Source organism: Pyrgilauda ruficollis, unplaced genomic scaffold (assembly GCF_017590135.1).
Source record: "Pyrgilauda ruficollis isolate IOZ18807 unplaced genomic scaffold, ASM1759013v1 scaffold196, whole genome shotgun sequence".
In the NCBI taxonomy this organism is placed as follows: Eukaryota; Metazoa; Chordata; class Aves; order Passeriformes; family Passeridae; genus Pyrgilauda; species Pyrgilauda ruficollis.
Genome location: NW_024518762.1, coordinates 416,895 through 431,941, shown reverse-complemented (window position 1 = coordinate 431,941; position 15,047 = coordinate 416,895). Strand labels below are relative to the sequence as shown.

Genomic DNA, 15,047 nt, shown 5'->3' with positions numbered 1-15,047 from the left:
GCAAAACCGATAGCGAAGTTTAGAGTAAGAATTTACCATCTGCTCCTTGCACAAAAGAGAGGTGACATACCAGTGACCTAGAAAAGGAAATTAAACAAAGAATATTACTTGTGTGTGTTACTTGATAAAGTAATGAAAGAAAAACCTGGCGCCATTTCAGACTACATAAAGGTCCTACTTTAACAGACAGCTGTCTCCAGTGTCATTTAAGTGTGCTTTTTGCTTAGATCATGGTCAATGAATCATGAAAATCAATACAGATGGAAAACATAAAACCACGCTGCAGACAGGCTCAGCAGTGGAGCGTGTACCAACTAGCACCAGCCTCGGCTGGAGAGAGACGTGCCAAATAAACACAGACTAGTTTTTCCAACAACATTTATTTAACTCTTAGTAGTTAATTAACAGAAGTCATGACTACTGGTTATTTTCTAACCAGCCATCCACTGCAGTTGCACACCTCACCAGCCAAGCTCTCCTCTCCCCCGCGTGTGCCGGCGCTCCCGGCCTCACCCACAGCTGCCCCAGCCCAGCTGGGCGCTCGGGGACACAGGGCCAGGCGATGGCGGCCGAGATGCTCTCCAGATGTTCTCCAGATGGTGCCGAGATGCTCTCCCAGCTCCGCTGTCCCACTCCCCCCCACTGGCGGGCAGCTCCAGGTCCCAGCACACGGAGCTGCCACCGGGGTGCCGGGACAGCCCTTGCCCAAGGCCACACTGCTGCCTGCTAAGCAACCAACGCTCTCGGAGCAGGAATTCTCATTTCCCAGCCCCCCTGGACGAGTTACCCCACTGCTGGTCCCGGGCTGCAGGAAGCTGCCATGCTGCTGCCAATCGCAGCATTATTTTCAGCTGACAATCATGTAAAACCAATTTGAATGGCCAAAGCAGAATGAAGTGTATGTTTTCAGGAACAAACAAAACAAGTGTCACAGGTTTCTGTGCCTAGCATCAGAGTTTTAACATAACACAGAGTAGAACCCAATTAAAATCGTTCTCGTTGAACAGAATGGGCCGTGCTGCAAGTGGAAGGACAGAGAGCCAACCTCACATTGTACCAATGCTTTGACAGTCTCATAGCAATGACCATCAGTTCAAACACACAGCTCATGCCAACTCCAGTGAAGCAACAGCAGCATAAGCTCAAAATGGTAATTTGCTGCTGAATACAGACAGAAACTCTATGCAACACTCAGAAATTAGTCATGTTTTAGCAGATTTTTGCTTTGCACCCAGCTGTTGCTTGTTCACAAGGCACCTACTCACACATTAGCCATTTCCCCTCTGAAAAGCAGGATTAACTCACAGCAATAGTACTCAGCAGCAGTGACACTTGGCCCGCCCAGCCCGTCCCCGTGGGTCCCCAGCCTGCCCTGAAGCAGCCAGGCACTCCAAAGGAAGCTGAGCAGTGCCAGCAAACACGCAGATCTGAGCTGAATAAACAAATTCTCTATCAATGCTTTAAATACATTATTTTTCTGACAGTAGGCTGAAAAAAAAAAAAATACTAAATCCTCTCCAAAACCCCCAGAACTGACTGAATAATATGAACTCACTTGAAGAGTATGAGCTAGTAAAAACAGCAGTCACCCCTACTGATGTGCACAGTCCTTTCACAGTTTGTGGGAACGTTCACCACAAACATGGACAAGACTGAGTTCCTCTGTACCAGAGCTTTGCCCAAACATGTCTCACTGAGGTCTGATGGCAAGGACTTCCCGTGTGTCCCTCTCGCCACTTTCAGGACAGATTATCTACCATTCCTCACGGCTTCCCAGAGCAAAGATAATCACAACCTGGCCCAGCAGGGCTTGAAGCTAAAACCAGCGAGTCACTGTGAACCTGGTTATCGCTTGGGTTTGTCTCTCATGAAGAGAGATTTATGCAGTCAAACAAAATCTGCTGTGCCCAGCATCTCCCTGAATCCCAAGAGCACTGCAGCAGCATTCTCCAATACCCATTTCATGACCACGCAGGAAACTGAACCGTAGCGACCTACACAAGTTACACCACTGAACTACTTAACCAAGAAAAGCACTTTGATCTCGTCTCTTCTTCTGTTCCCATTCTTAACCCATGATCATTTCCACTCACTCCAAGTTCCTCAAAGTGATCATTTGGGGAAGACAAAGGTTGCTGGACACCAATCAACACTGACCTACTGATACAAACACACTGCTGCAAGAAACCCTACTGCTAACAACTGAGCTGTGGCTAAGAACTCTGCTAAGAAATGACTCCTCACCTGCAGCTGCTCAGACACCTATTTTTGGACCTGGGACTGCACATTACCTCGTCCAGCAGCAATAAACCCCGCAGGTCCCTGCAGCACTCGGTGCTCTGGAGTCCTGCCGCCGTCCCACCTCCATACAGCCAGAGGCAGACAGGCTCCTCGCAGCACCACAGGCAAGCCTGGAGCACAAGGCAGGTCTTGTGTGCAAACTGCTGCGAACACAAATTCCAAGCAGAGGCTCTGCTCCGTGGTCTGTATTTGACCAAACAACACAGCCCCAGCTCACCTGCCACAAGGTGAGGAGGAGAGGGCAGCAGATGTTCAACAGCTCTGCTGTCACCCCTGCAAAGGCCTGAGATGTCACTGCACCATGACAGAGGTACCAGCAGCACCAGCTTGGAGCAGGCAGAACGAGCCACAAAAAAACCCCCAAAACACTGAGTTCCCACAGCAGGGCTACGAAGAAATCAAACAGCTTCACAATAATTCTGTGGTAAACCTCCCAGGGGCAGAGCTGCCAAACGAGCAAGTCTAGGGAGGGCTGGAGAAGCCCGAGCTCTCTGCAGGTTTGCACGGCTGCCTGGCAGAAAGCAGCCCCTGGCCACCCGAAAATCCAGCCAGGCTGCACAAGCTGCTCCCAGCAAGGAGCACCACGCTGACTGACTTCAGCACTACCTGGAGTATCTCACTCCACCTGAGCAGGGATGTACTTGGGATGGAACTTTCTTTGGACTACTACCAGGAAAAAAACAGCTACAGAAATGAAAAATAAACCCAACTGAGTAATTGTGTGAGCATAATGACTCAAAATTCAAAGTTTAAAACAAACAAAACAAAAAAATTCCCCCACAACCCACACACTTAGAATTTTACCTGGTTACCTGAAATTTTCAAAACAGCATTTTACATTTGTATGGGTGGAATATTCATTTCAGGTTTTGGTGTGTCGTTAAATGCTTCCAAGTTGATCAAGGTGATTTAAGTCAGGAAGTTGAGAACAATTTAAATAACCAATTTTAGATCTGATTTTGTACTTATTTTTGTTCTTTTCTAAGAAAGGTTTAATTGTTGCTGAAGGCAAATGAACATCTTGTTAAAACTAACTAAATAGTCTTTAAAGACCGTTTCCCTCTCCATCCCTCTACTCCAACACCCAGAAACTCGGGTCCTCATTTTTATGGAAAAGGAAACTTTTGTTTTGATTCCTCACTCTTGTAAATACAATACTTTAATGTTTATTTTTAATAGGAGAATAGTCAGTGGCCTGACTGTGCTCATTATGCAAGAAAAATTATCAAGGCCTTTTGCAAGCAAGACCCCATTCTAGCCCAAGGGCTCAGGACCTGCAGCTCGAGCTGGCCTGACCTAAGGCAGCACGGGGAGCTCGTCGGGAGACAAGAGCACCCTGCATCTCAGCTCCGGGATCTGCTCTGCTGCCTGTGGGAGCCCCTGTGCACGGCCCACACACTGCCACGACAGCGTGGAAGGTCTGAAACCCTCCAAAATTCTGACCTCTTAGATGGGAGGGAGTGTTTAACCACCTTTAAACCCGCCTCATGATGCAGCTGGGCTGAGCATTTAGCAAACTTTATTTAGCATTTGCTGTGGGTTTTTATGAAAAACAAGTAAACAAAAATACAAATTAAAGTAAACCCAAAACACTTCAGCCATTTAAAGTAATTTTTACTTTTATACTCCAGACGCACAACCCCAAAGGTGCCGCCTGTTTCTGCACGACCTTCAGGGCAGAGTCAGCTCAGCAATGAAAATCTCATGAATTCCTCAAATCTTTCCAAAAAGATTTGTTCCAAGTCTAATTTAGTCTAAGTTTTAGCTTGCTAGTTCATAATTCAGAACATCAGATGCTATTTTTTTTGCATGTTTTACATGCAAAATATTTACTATGTTCTATTACTGTATTTAAACATTTGAAATTCCTTTAACAGAGAAGACATGTTCTTAGTGGGTTTTTTGTTTGTTTGTTTTGTAAGAAAGTAGCCTTTCAAGATCAGAGAATCAACAGAATCTCCCTTCAAGATCAGATGCTCAAACATTTCCTTGGTGTCTCAGGAAACTGACCGAACACCCACCTTACCTTCATGCTCAGCTCTAGCTCACATTGGCCATACAAGCCTCTCTGGCCTTGGTTTCCTCCTTGACACAGGAGCTACTCAAAACCCGTAATTATCTCCAAAAAGAAGGTAACACATTAAGCACTTTTCTCCTCCAGCTGTGGTCCTAAGAACAATTTGGGTAAAACCTGCAAGCTGCGCCAAGCTGTCAGCCAACACACTCACAGGCGTCTTTCAAACAATTATGACATGCAAGTGTTTTTGGCTTGTCCAACATTCATTTTTTAATTAATATGCCTTTATGAACTCAAGTTCAGAAGAATTCTTCTTTCACATACAACCAAACACACCTGTGGGACTGAAACAAGATCAATCATGTCAAAAAAGCCCAAAGATTTTTAGAAGAATATTTCAGAACTTGGAGAAAAAAACCCCACATTTGGTATCCTTTATCCTTTCCCACTGCTGGCACGCCATCCCCTCAGAGGCTTCACTTACAGCCTCTGGGTCACTGCTGTTTGTGGCTTTGGTTTGGGTTCACGTCCCTTTGCGTTCACACTGGCCAGCATTTCAGAACAAAGCTTTTCTACGCCCGCTCAGGCTGGGCTGGGCGAGCCGTGCCGCTCTGGGGGACCCCGCAGCCCCCCAGGAGGGTCCCAGCCAGTGCAGGCACAAAGGGCTGTGCTCTCCAGCATCCACACCCGGAGCAGAGCCCGTGCACTGCCTACAAGAACAGCTGTAAAAACCACAGTCCCACCCTGCCAGACGTCACAAGTGCCCCTGGAACCTCTCAGGCAAGGCCATCCCAAGCCAAACACAGCAATCCTTTGCCATCATATTTCTCCTGACTTGCCAGCAAGGACCTTGCCACGACGCCGGGGCACCACACCTGTGGTCACCAGAAGAAGGCAGCCCACCCAGGACCTCACTGACGTGCTTCCAGCCGCTGTTTCATCCACACGCCCAGGACAAGAAGCACGTGCAGAGGTGAACAGCACCAATTATCAGCTGGAAAGCAGTAACTTACTCTGTCAGAGACACCTGGCCACAGGCCTGACCTTTGCCATCCCCTCCTCTGACCGAGTCCCACAGAGTGTCCCTGAGTGCCCCTCCTGCACACTGACCCCTAGTTACTTGCACCTGTAACGGGGGCCAAACACCATCTTGGTTCTCCAGAACTCTCCTAAAGGAGACCCTACAGCAGAGACCACCTTCACTCCCAGCACAAGGACTCTTCACCCCATAAACCTTGCAGCCCCAGAGCCAGGGCCACTTTCAGCTCACAGACATGTGAATTCCTACCAGGAGGCAGCCAAAAGCTCTGCATGAGGCTCCTTCCCTCCCAGAAAAACAAGGATTTGCCAATTTGTTTTGCTCAGTCACCCTGTGGCACACACAGCCCTGAAGAAGCGTACGTGCTCCTCTTTCCAGATTTCCATCACAGACAGCAAAACTGAATCTCTGTCTTCAAGGAGGAAACCTGTTGATGCTTACACCCAGGTCTCAGGAGAACCATCAAGTACCAGGAGACAAACACGGCAGACTTTCCAGAGCTGCCAGGAACGGTTCTCACTCACAGGAAGCTTGCTGGGGCCACCCAGGACTGATGCTGCGGAGCAGGAACAATGGTGACAGAACCCCGTGCAGAGGAACAGCAGCCTCTGAACTGCACCTCCTGCACACCAGGCTCAGAACACAAGCGAGCTCCCAAATGCCTTTCTTCCGCCTCCATCTGCCACTGTGTTGCTGTGCTGCAGCTCTATGGACCCAGCCTTGCGGAACAGCTTCCAGTTAATTCACCTTTTCCATTTGCTTTAGTCCACTCCCCAGAGCTCCATATCCAGTAGATATTTATTTTAAAGCTAAGCCAAAACCATTCAAACGCTAACACTTCAGGGCCTTCAATACTCCTGGTTGCACACAGTAGGGCCTCTTTTAGAATAAAGAGCGTCCACTTTGGGAACTAAACCAACATAATTATAATTGGGCTGCATGTCAAAGTTTTACAAATCCCCAGACTGGAAATAAAGTAGGTTTTACTCCTCACAGATCCTTTGTTACAGAAGGCACAAAACTGCACTGCAGCCTCAGGAACACCAATTCCTCACCAGAGATTCCAGTTACTGTGTAAGAAAACTGAGCTTCAAAACCCAGCTTGCTGTTCTGGCTCCTCACTGCATGGCATTCTGGCTTTCCTAATGGAGAAACAAGACTAAGTTCCCTCAAAATCCTGGACACTGTTCCACATGAAAGTCCAATACATATTTTCTTTGAATGCCTAAACAATGTCCAGGATCAAATCCCAACCAAAAAGATGAAGTCAAAGACTTTTCCAGTCATTAAAACATGCCACTTTTGCATCAGGCATGGAAATACCGTATTTCTTTCAGACTTCTGATGGTGTTCAGATTTTTAGTTCCATAATTTAGGAACAGTCATACTGATTCACTCATTCTTCAAATATTACTTGTGCCATAAAGAAGCTGTATGGAGGGAAGGGAATAAACAGGTTTAGATTTTAGAACAGGTTTTGCAGAACAACCATGCCCAGGTTTGCTTTAGAGGTATGACATGAGTCTTACAAATGTGTAAAATACTTACACCAAGACAGAAAAAACACCGCATTGTTTCAGCAAGCTGGGACATGTTTCTCAGATTATTCTCCACTGGAGGCTGATGCAAACACGCCGGGTCCACAAACACACACAAAAGTGTCTACGTGGCATTTCTGGCACATTGGTAAAGGCCCAACTGACAACCAGCTAATGTGGGAGAGCACAAGCCATGCCAAGGAGTTGTTCAAGAATTTAAGCAGTGCACAGGCTCAAGGCAGGAGCCATGAGAACAGACAGGGAGCAAAGGCCACGGAAGCCAGGCTGTCACAGCACACGAGCCGGGGTTCGAGGTGGGGCAACACGGCCCCCCTCGCTGAGCAGCCTTTCAGGTGGAGCTTTTTCTTCTATCCCAGTGACTTGAAATAACTTGAATGTTTCTTTCTGGACAGAGACGGGTTCAAATTATGCAAAGAAGCTGGAGGACAGCCAAGACTCCAAGGCTTTAACCTTCATCCCAACCACAAAGGTGCACCTCTGCGAACACAGACGGGCGTTTGCGAGCTGGCCTGGGCACAAAGCGCTGCCCAACTCAGCCAAAGGGAGAGGAACACGACATCAAAGTAAGATCCTGCGCTGCCTCTGGCACGGAGGACAGCTCCGAGTCAAGAGATAAGCAGAGATGGTCCCACACCACATACACACCTAGTCACCCCTAAGAAGGAGAACGGGTGGAGTAAAAAGGTGCTTGCATGGCAATTTTCATCATCATCATTTCATTTAGACTCAGGATCCAGACAGGTTTTGCAACTCAGTCCAAAAATAAAGGTCAAGTGGAATAAAAGTTACTTAGACCAATGCTCAATATGTAAGAATGCATGTCCAGAAAAGAATTTCCTAAGTTTTTCAAGTATTTATTTTTCTACTGTAATCACAATCCCCAAGAGAACACACCCTTCCATTTTGTTGTGTTTTTTTTAATTCACAAGGATCAGTATTTTTTTCATGTGCTAAGGGTACATCTCAAATGCTCTTTCTTATCATTTAACTTGAGCCAGTATTTAGAAGTCAAATTAAAAATAGCCTTTTTTTAATGCACAGCTTATTGTAATTCCACTCCTAAGGAGATATGAATTTGTTAGTTTAACACTCAGACTGGTGCACTAGAAGTTGTACATGGTTTTGTTCTGAGAACAGAAAATGAGAAGTAGAACACAGTATAATCCTGCAAGACTGACTGCCACAAACTCTACTGCCAAATCATCCTCCTGATCCTGAAATCAGCTGGAATTGTCCTTTTTTTCTATTTTTTCCCCAGTGGTTCCACTCACATTTACCATCCTGTGCACATACTTATATATCTCTATCTTTATTGTCAGTTGGTCTTTTAAGTTCTATTCAGCAACTTTTGGAGAATGGAAAATTTTATTCTCTATGTTGTTTATCACTCCAGCCTGGGATTTACCCAGCCCAATGCCATCAAAGTCGATGTTTTAGCAGGCTGCTACCCACAACTGCAGCAAGCAGTTTACTCTCCAGCAGCAGTAAGGGCTGCAATTAAGTGGATTTTTTTTAAAAATTACTCCTTATGAAGTCAAGAAGAGTTTTAATGTGTAGTACAGACATGCAGCATGAACATGGCTTTTACCAATAACCAACCTGCAGCATATCCCCTATCTCTTCTCTAACATAAGAGTATTATAACGTAATACGATACAATTAATATTCTCTTAAACCAAACCATTATATTTTCATTTTGTTTTCACTTTTAAAATTCAGCCTTAAAATTACTTTAATTGTTGCAGTCCTCCCACACAAATACAAGAGACAAGTTTATTGCAATGGAGAGCCCTAAATAGCACAGTCTGGTTTAGGCTGACTAATACAAACACGCATTTTGTTTAATTTTACATCTGTTCCTAGGGAGATCTCGCTCCCATCGCTCTACCTCGCGTTCACAGCACCTGAGAGCACAGGACATCACCCGCCCCAGCGGGCTGAGCAGCGTGGGCAGCTCGGGGGACAGGCTGGCCAGGCTGTCACCGTCCTGCAGAGAAGGGAGGGCAGGCAGGCATGTGGGGCCGCCCAAAATGCGTGTCCGAGCACACCCTGGTGTCACGGCCAGAGCCCGCCAGCAGCACGGGGACCTGCAGGAACTGTCCCTGGGGAGCGCAGCACAGCGGGTCCAGCAGGACGAGGCACACCAAACGCTCCATGGCGCACTCAGGGAAGGCACCAGCCTGCACAGACACCCGGGGCAGCTCACAGCCCTCCGCATCTGCTCAGCCACTCTTACCCTCAGAAATCCCCCCTCAGCACCAGCACAATACCTGGGAATTTACCCGGGTTAGAACTAACCTGGCAGAGGCAGACTAAGTTTCAACCAAATGAATGCCTTATCCAGTATATCACACGGCCAGAGACGCCAGAACTGGAAAACGAACAGAACACGGAGAAGGAGAAGCAGGACTACTTGCTCCCCTGCCATTAGCAGCCAGTGAAAAGGTTTGTGCAGCCACAGCCCCAAGTGGCTCAAACCACAGGGCCAGGAACCCCAAGCCGTTCGGGGGAGGGCTCTGCTGAGGCACACCGGCTCCTGCAAGCAGGGCTCAGCAGCCCCCAGCACTTCAAAGGGAAGCCACCTCTAGGCTCGGAGCTATCCGGGCTGCCAGCCGCTCCTGCTGTCACAGGAGCCTCGCCAGGCAAACAGCAGACCTGCAATCACAAGAGGTGTTTGTCGGCCTCTCTTCTGCAGCTCATTAGCAGAGGTGAGCCCTGCAGTCAGAACAAGAAAGTCCCGACGCCCAGCGAGCGAGCTCACTACAATTGCTCTGCAGGACAAGGAACAACTCCTCCTACCAGCTTCCATTCAACAGGATGACCAGCTTCAGCATGCTGAGAAGGAACATTCCAGGCACTCAGGACAGAAGGTTAAGTGCTGCAGCAACACACCTTCTGTAAAAAGGCCCAGATAACAGCTTTTGATGTTCCCCCTCACAATCTTCTATCTCCATCTTGCTTATTTCGCACAACAGAAATTACTCCAAAGGCAGCCTTGGACAATCACCAAACTGGAGGTCTTGGTTTTAATAAGCTTTTCTTAACAAAGCCAAAGCCTTCCTTTCTCTAAAGCAGACTGGAATTACTCTACAACAGGCTCCAGACACTTTCAGACCCATCTTTCCAGCAGCGTCATGGGCAGGGAACAGTGACTCGGTCTGACCCTCCAGGAGTGTTTCAGAAGGGAGGATGCAGCGACAACAGGACTTGTGGGGTGAGAGCCACTGAATGCCTCTGCACACCAAAGGGAGGAACAGCCAACGCCACACAGCCCCAGCCAGCAATAACCTGACTCCAGAAGAGGCCAGGAGCAGATGCTCAGGAAAAAGCATAAAAGGGTCATTCTTCCACCCTCCTCTCATTCCAACCCCACACCTCCCAGTTGGAGGTAAATTCCCAAGCCCAAAACTGCATCTGAATCACTGCATTTACTGGCCCCCCACAGGCCTACCAACAGATCCAACTGCTCCTCAAAAGAAGGATAAGGCTCCTGAATATCCCACCTCAATCAGTCTATAGCTTAAACAGGCACTACACAAAAACTATTGGTTTTCATTTTAAAGCTGCTGACAATTGATTACACCCAGTATTCCCCATTTCTTGCATAATAAGGAATTACCTAAGACCATCCCTTCCCATTTACTCACATCAATTGTGACTTTAAGATCTGTACAGTATTTCCTTTCAAGCGTTTCTCCCCTTAGCAAGTCAGTTTATTTACACACCACCTCACCCAGCCTTGCAAAACCAGGCTGAGCCAACGTCCTGTAAAGCTAAACCAGGTCCCAAGCTTGAAGAAACTGTGGAGCTGAAGGATACTGATTATCCCAATTGCCTAGGGACTTTCAATGCCATTGTATTCAAACAGAACTCCATCCCTTGGGATAAGGGACCTTGATCCGGGGGGCTTGAGAGGTGTTTCAGAGCTGGTGGCACAACAATTTGCAGGCACAAGGAATGCACTGGCAGAATCCTGTGTCCAAGAAGCCGTGGCCCAGCACGCTGCCAGGCACAGCCCGGCACAGCCAGCAAGGTGAGGCACTGCAGGGAAGGCAGGCGCACAGCAAAGGAGGGATCTGCACTACCTGCCACACTGATGCTGAGCATTCAGGAGCAGATGGATCACGAGGGCAGCTCTGGCCTTCCAGGGTAGCAGCAGCACGTGAAGTGCCAGCAGAGAACGCCGGCACTGAACGGCAGTGCTGCTTTCTCCCACACGCAGGAACAGCTGTGTGCTTACTGCACTGGGAGCACAGGCACGCTCCTTCCAAAAACAGCACCCATGCGCTTCACGGCAAAGGTGTGCTCCAGTGCTGCTTTACAACTGCAGCTCCTTCTCTGGGACCTTCTCACCAGAGCACAAATTTGGGAGTGTGTTCTGAGCAACCTCAATCTACAGGGGCAAATCATCTGGAGTAGGAAGCTGTGAGCACTGTACACAGACAATTCCAGATGAACACGTGTTAAGGAGGGGATTACCATCACCTGAGACTGGGTCAGCTGCAAACGCATGGTCCAGTGTAACACAGAAAACTATTGCACTACAACCACTTACTGTCATTGGACTGTACTTCTACACTTTTGAAAGCATTACTCTAAAACCATGTTTTGGCTGCAAACATAGCGGGGGAAAAAAAGGAATTTCTTGAAAGCATTTCCATGGAATTCCATACATCTTGTAGTCAACAACATTTTATAAATTTGTGATCCCAGAACAGTTTTCAAACACATGTGAATTCAGCTTTCCAACACTGCCAGAAAACACCATCATTCCTGATTTTTACAGATATGTACAGGGTATAAATGCATTACACCCACAACATGTGGCCACAGAATTTGTCCACAGCAGCACTCAAAAGGTGAAGATCTTGATAGCACCTGATATCTCCGTAACTAAAATGCTTTTGAACTCTCAGTCCTGACTGCCCTCAGGTCCAAAGTAAGTAATCCATGCCCTAGCCCACGTGCACACCCCGCTGAGGCCAGCCTGTCACCCCGCTCTGCCATATCCGAATCCTCAGCAATTACCCGCGTTCAACACCACCACTGCGATCTGCTGCAGCTCCTCACAGCTGCACAGCTGAGTGGGACAAGTTTTCAACCTGTTTATACACACTAGAGCAGGTACCAAGATGCCCATTTGAGAGCTCCAATACCAAGAATGTAAATGAATTCAAGTAGCTTTTTTTTGGCAGGGACAAGAAGGGCTGAACGGGTGCCTAATTATTTCACGACGGCTGTCCCTAGATCCTATTTTAGCATCGGGCTTTCATTAAATTTAAGCATGACTTCAGAGTACCAGCTGGCTGGAAAAAACAAAAACCACAAACACAACCCACTCACAACACCCCACGGGTGTTCTTTCCCCCGCCCATGTTCTCTTCCTACCCTCACCGAGGGCTTGGAAGACACCAGGTCCATTTGGAAAGCCAGCCTCAAAAGCAGATAAGTTCTGCAGGAAATGGCTATATTTAGCCCTCCCCTTTCACCTCAGCTCCTCCACACACTTGCATTCTCCTGCAAAAGGATCTTTCTACTCAGTGTTAGAGGTGATCTTCAGCAGGTCACCTCAGCAGAAAAAATGCAACCAACTTCATGCGTGTTAAGAGAAGAGCGTGAACATTCACCAGAATATCAAATATTCAGCTACTAAGGCATACAATAAAATTCTCACGTCTCAAAGCGTGTTGAATTGCAAGTTCCAGGAACACAATATGCCCAAAATCACTTTCTGAGTGGTGCCCATGGAGGGCAAGGCTGAACCTCCACACACGCTACCACGGTTTTCACCAATTTTGTCAGTAACTAACACAGCCATCCTATTCTCTACAGAATATAAACATGAGGCAACAAACTCAACAGCTCTGCAGCTAAAATATTTTTCTAATAAATCATTTTCTAAATTTGTTTCCTAGTAAATCATAAAAAACCAGTTAACAATGGTTCCCAGGCAGTGAATATCAGCAACACCTCTGGAAACATCATCAGCACCAGGTCAGTAGGATTTCCCTTTCCCAGCTTGAAACTTTGAAACACATTATTAGACTTAAAAATGAAAACGTATAAAGGGGCTTTTTCTCCCCTCAAGTTGTTTTGTTTAAATAACAGCTTCACCTGATATAATTCTGTCCTAACCATGATTTAGGCCCGCAAGAGCTGATTATTTACAAACTAAGGAGGTTGAGGCGTGAACTCAGTCACAGCAACAGACCTTAAAGTTTGTCCCAAAATGAAGACAGAACAAAACACACCTCTCACTCAGTGTGAGGAGACAAAGAGGCAAAGGGCCACAGTCAGGAACTGCTCCCAAGTCCTGTGCCACTGGGCAAGGAGCACACACCACCCCCTGAAACAGAGGAATGCAGGTCTTATCCCAGCAAACAAATCCCGAGGGAAGGCAAACCTCTGAAACCACTGCACACACTTAACACCTCCTGGGGAGAGCACAGGGCATACAGGAACTTTTTGTTCCCTTAAAACAGATCTCTAACACCTCCTCCTCAAAAAAAAAAGTAAGTTTCGGCCATCAAAGGCCCGAGCCGTGCACTTGAGAGCTCTCCACAGCCAGGACTCCAGCTCTCCCATTTCAATTGCAAGGCACCCCAGCACTCTTCAAACAGCTCCGGCCCTTCAAGGACAGGGCTCCGAGAGTATTTGCAAAGTGCCTGCCGCATTCCAGGTCGACACCGTCCCTCTGAAGATGAGTATAAGGATCACAGCAAAGATCGTATTACAGGAAACAAAAGAAAAGTGAAAGTTTAAAAATAGACTTGTCATTGCCCGCAGCTAACTGCTATAGCCACAGGAGTCTTCTTCAAGGAGAAGCCGGGCTTCAATGCAAACCATAAAAACACACGAGATTTGGAAAAAGAATCTGTTCTCTTCTGGGAGCTCAACGCATGGTTTTCAGACGTGGTTTTGTACAAACGTGCCGGCCCTGCAGCTCGGTGCAGCCCCGGCAGCTCCGCAGTGAGCTCGTCCCGAGGCGCGGTGCCTCCAGCACACCTCCGTGAGCGCTCCTTGAGAGCCCGGCGAAGGGAGCTGCCCTCTCAACGACTGGCAAACAAAGTGGATCCGTTTCAATTTACGTAAAAGCACTGCTAGAAACAAGTTCTTTTAGCACTTTTAACAGACGGAGTTGGAAATACTGCCTGGGCAGCTTCCCCTACTACATTCCTGGCCCAGATTTCACACACCAGCATGCGGGTTGAGAGCCGCCAGGTTAGCGTGCACACCTGAGCGGGCTGAGAGCCGCTGTCTGCCGCAGGCCCGTCCTGCCCCGCAGCCCGAGCCGGCAGGAGCCAGCCCCCGGAGCCCCGGAGCCCCGGAGCCGCGGCCCCGCGCCCGCTGCCCGCCCGCCCCGGCGGCCCTGCCCGCGGCAGCAGCCCCCTCAGCAGACGGCCTGGCACCAGGGACTTCGGCCTGTGCCTCTGCTATCCCCACGAGCCCCCGGAGCTCCCGCGCGTTGCCGTGGGCAGCGGCAGCACACCCACGGCAGCTCGCCGCGCTCCGCGCCTCCCACCCGGGAGGCTCCGCAGCCGCACGGCCGGGGAGATCACTCTGCCCGGCCGCACACACCGCGAGTTGGTTAAAGCAGGGAGAAGGGGAAGCCCAGCCCCGCCCGGCACCGCAGCGATGCTGCGCGCCCCGAGCGCGGCCGCGGCACCGCGGGGCCTTTGTGCGCCCCCCGCCCGGACCGGACCCCGCGGCGCCGCCCCCGCCAGCCCTCCCGGCGGCGGCGCCGACCTGCTCCGGCGGCAGGGACTCACCCGCTGGGCCGGCAGCACGGGGCGGGACGGAGCCGGACGGAGCTGGCCGTGCTGCGGCGCTGCCCCGCTCGGGCCAGCGGGGCCGGGGGCGGCCGCGGGCGGCGGCGGCTCCGCTGACAAAGGAGCGCGGGCGGGGCAGCGCCCGCACCGGCAATGGCCGCGCGTCACTTCCGCCCGCCGCCCCGCCCAGCGCCCCCTGCCGGCGCCGCGGGGCCACGGCGGGCTCGGGTTCGGGCTCGGGCTCGGGCTCGGGCTCGGGTTCGGGTTCGGGGTCGGGCTCGGGCTCGGGCTCGGGCTCGGGCTCGGGTGCCGGTTCGGGCTCGGGTTCGGGCTCGGGTTCGGGTTCGGGCTCGGGCTCGGGC

General features: G+C 49.5%; 1 protein-coding gene across 1 annotated transcript in view; it reads right to left on the bottom strand.

The window, feature by feature from the left end:
• ACVR1 (activin A receptor type 1) overlaps positions 1–14,823 on the bottom strand; it is a 44,465-nt gene extending 29,642 nt beyond the window's left edge. The window contains exon 1 of the mRNA XM_041466008.1: positions 14,686–14,823. The gene's annotated coding sequence lies outside the window, so the exon portion shown is untranslated. The remainder of the gene's footprint in view (positions 1–14,685) is intronic.
• Between the last annotated feature and the right edge of the window lie 224 nt (positions 14,824–15,047).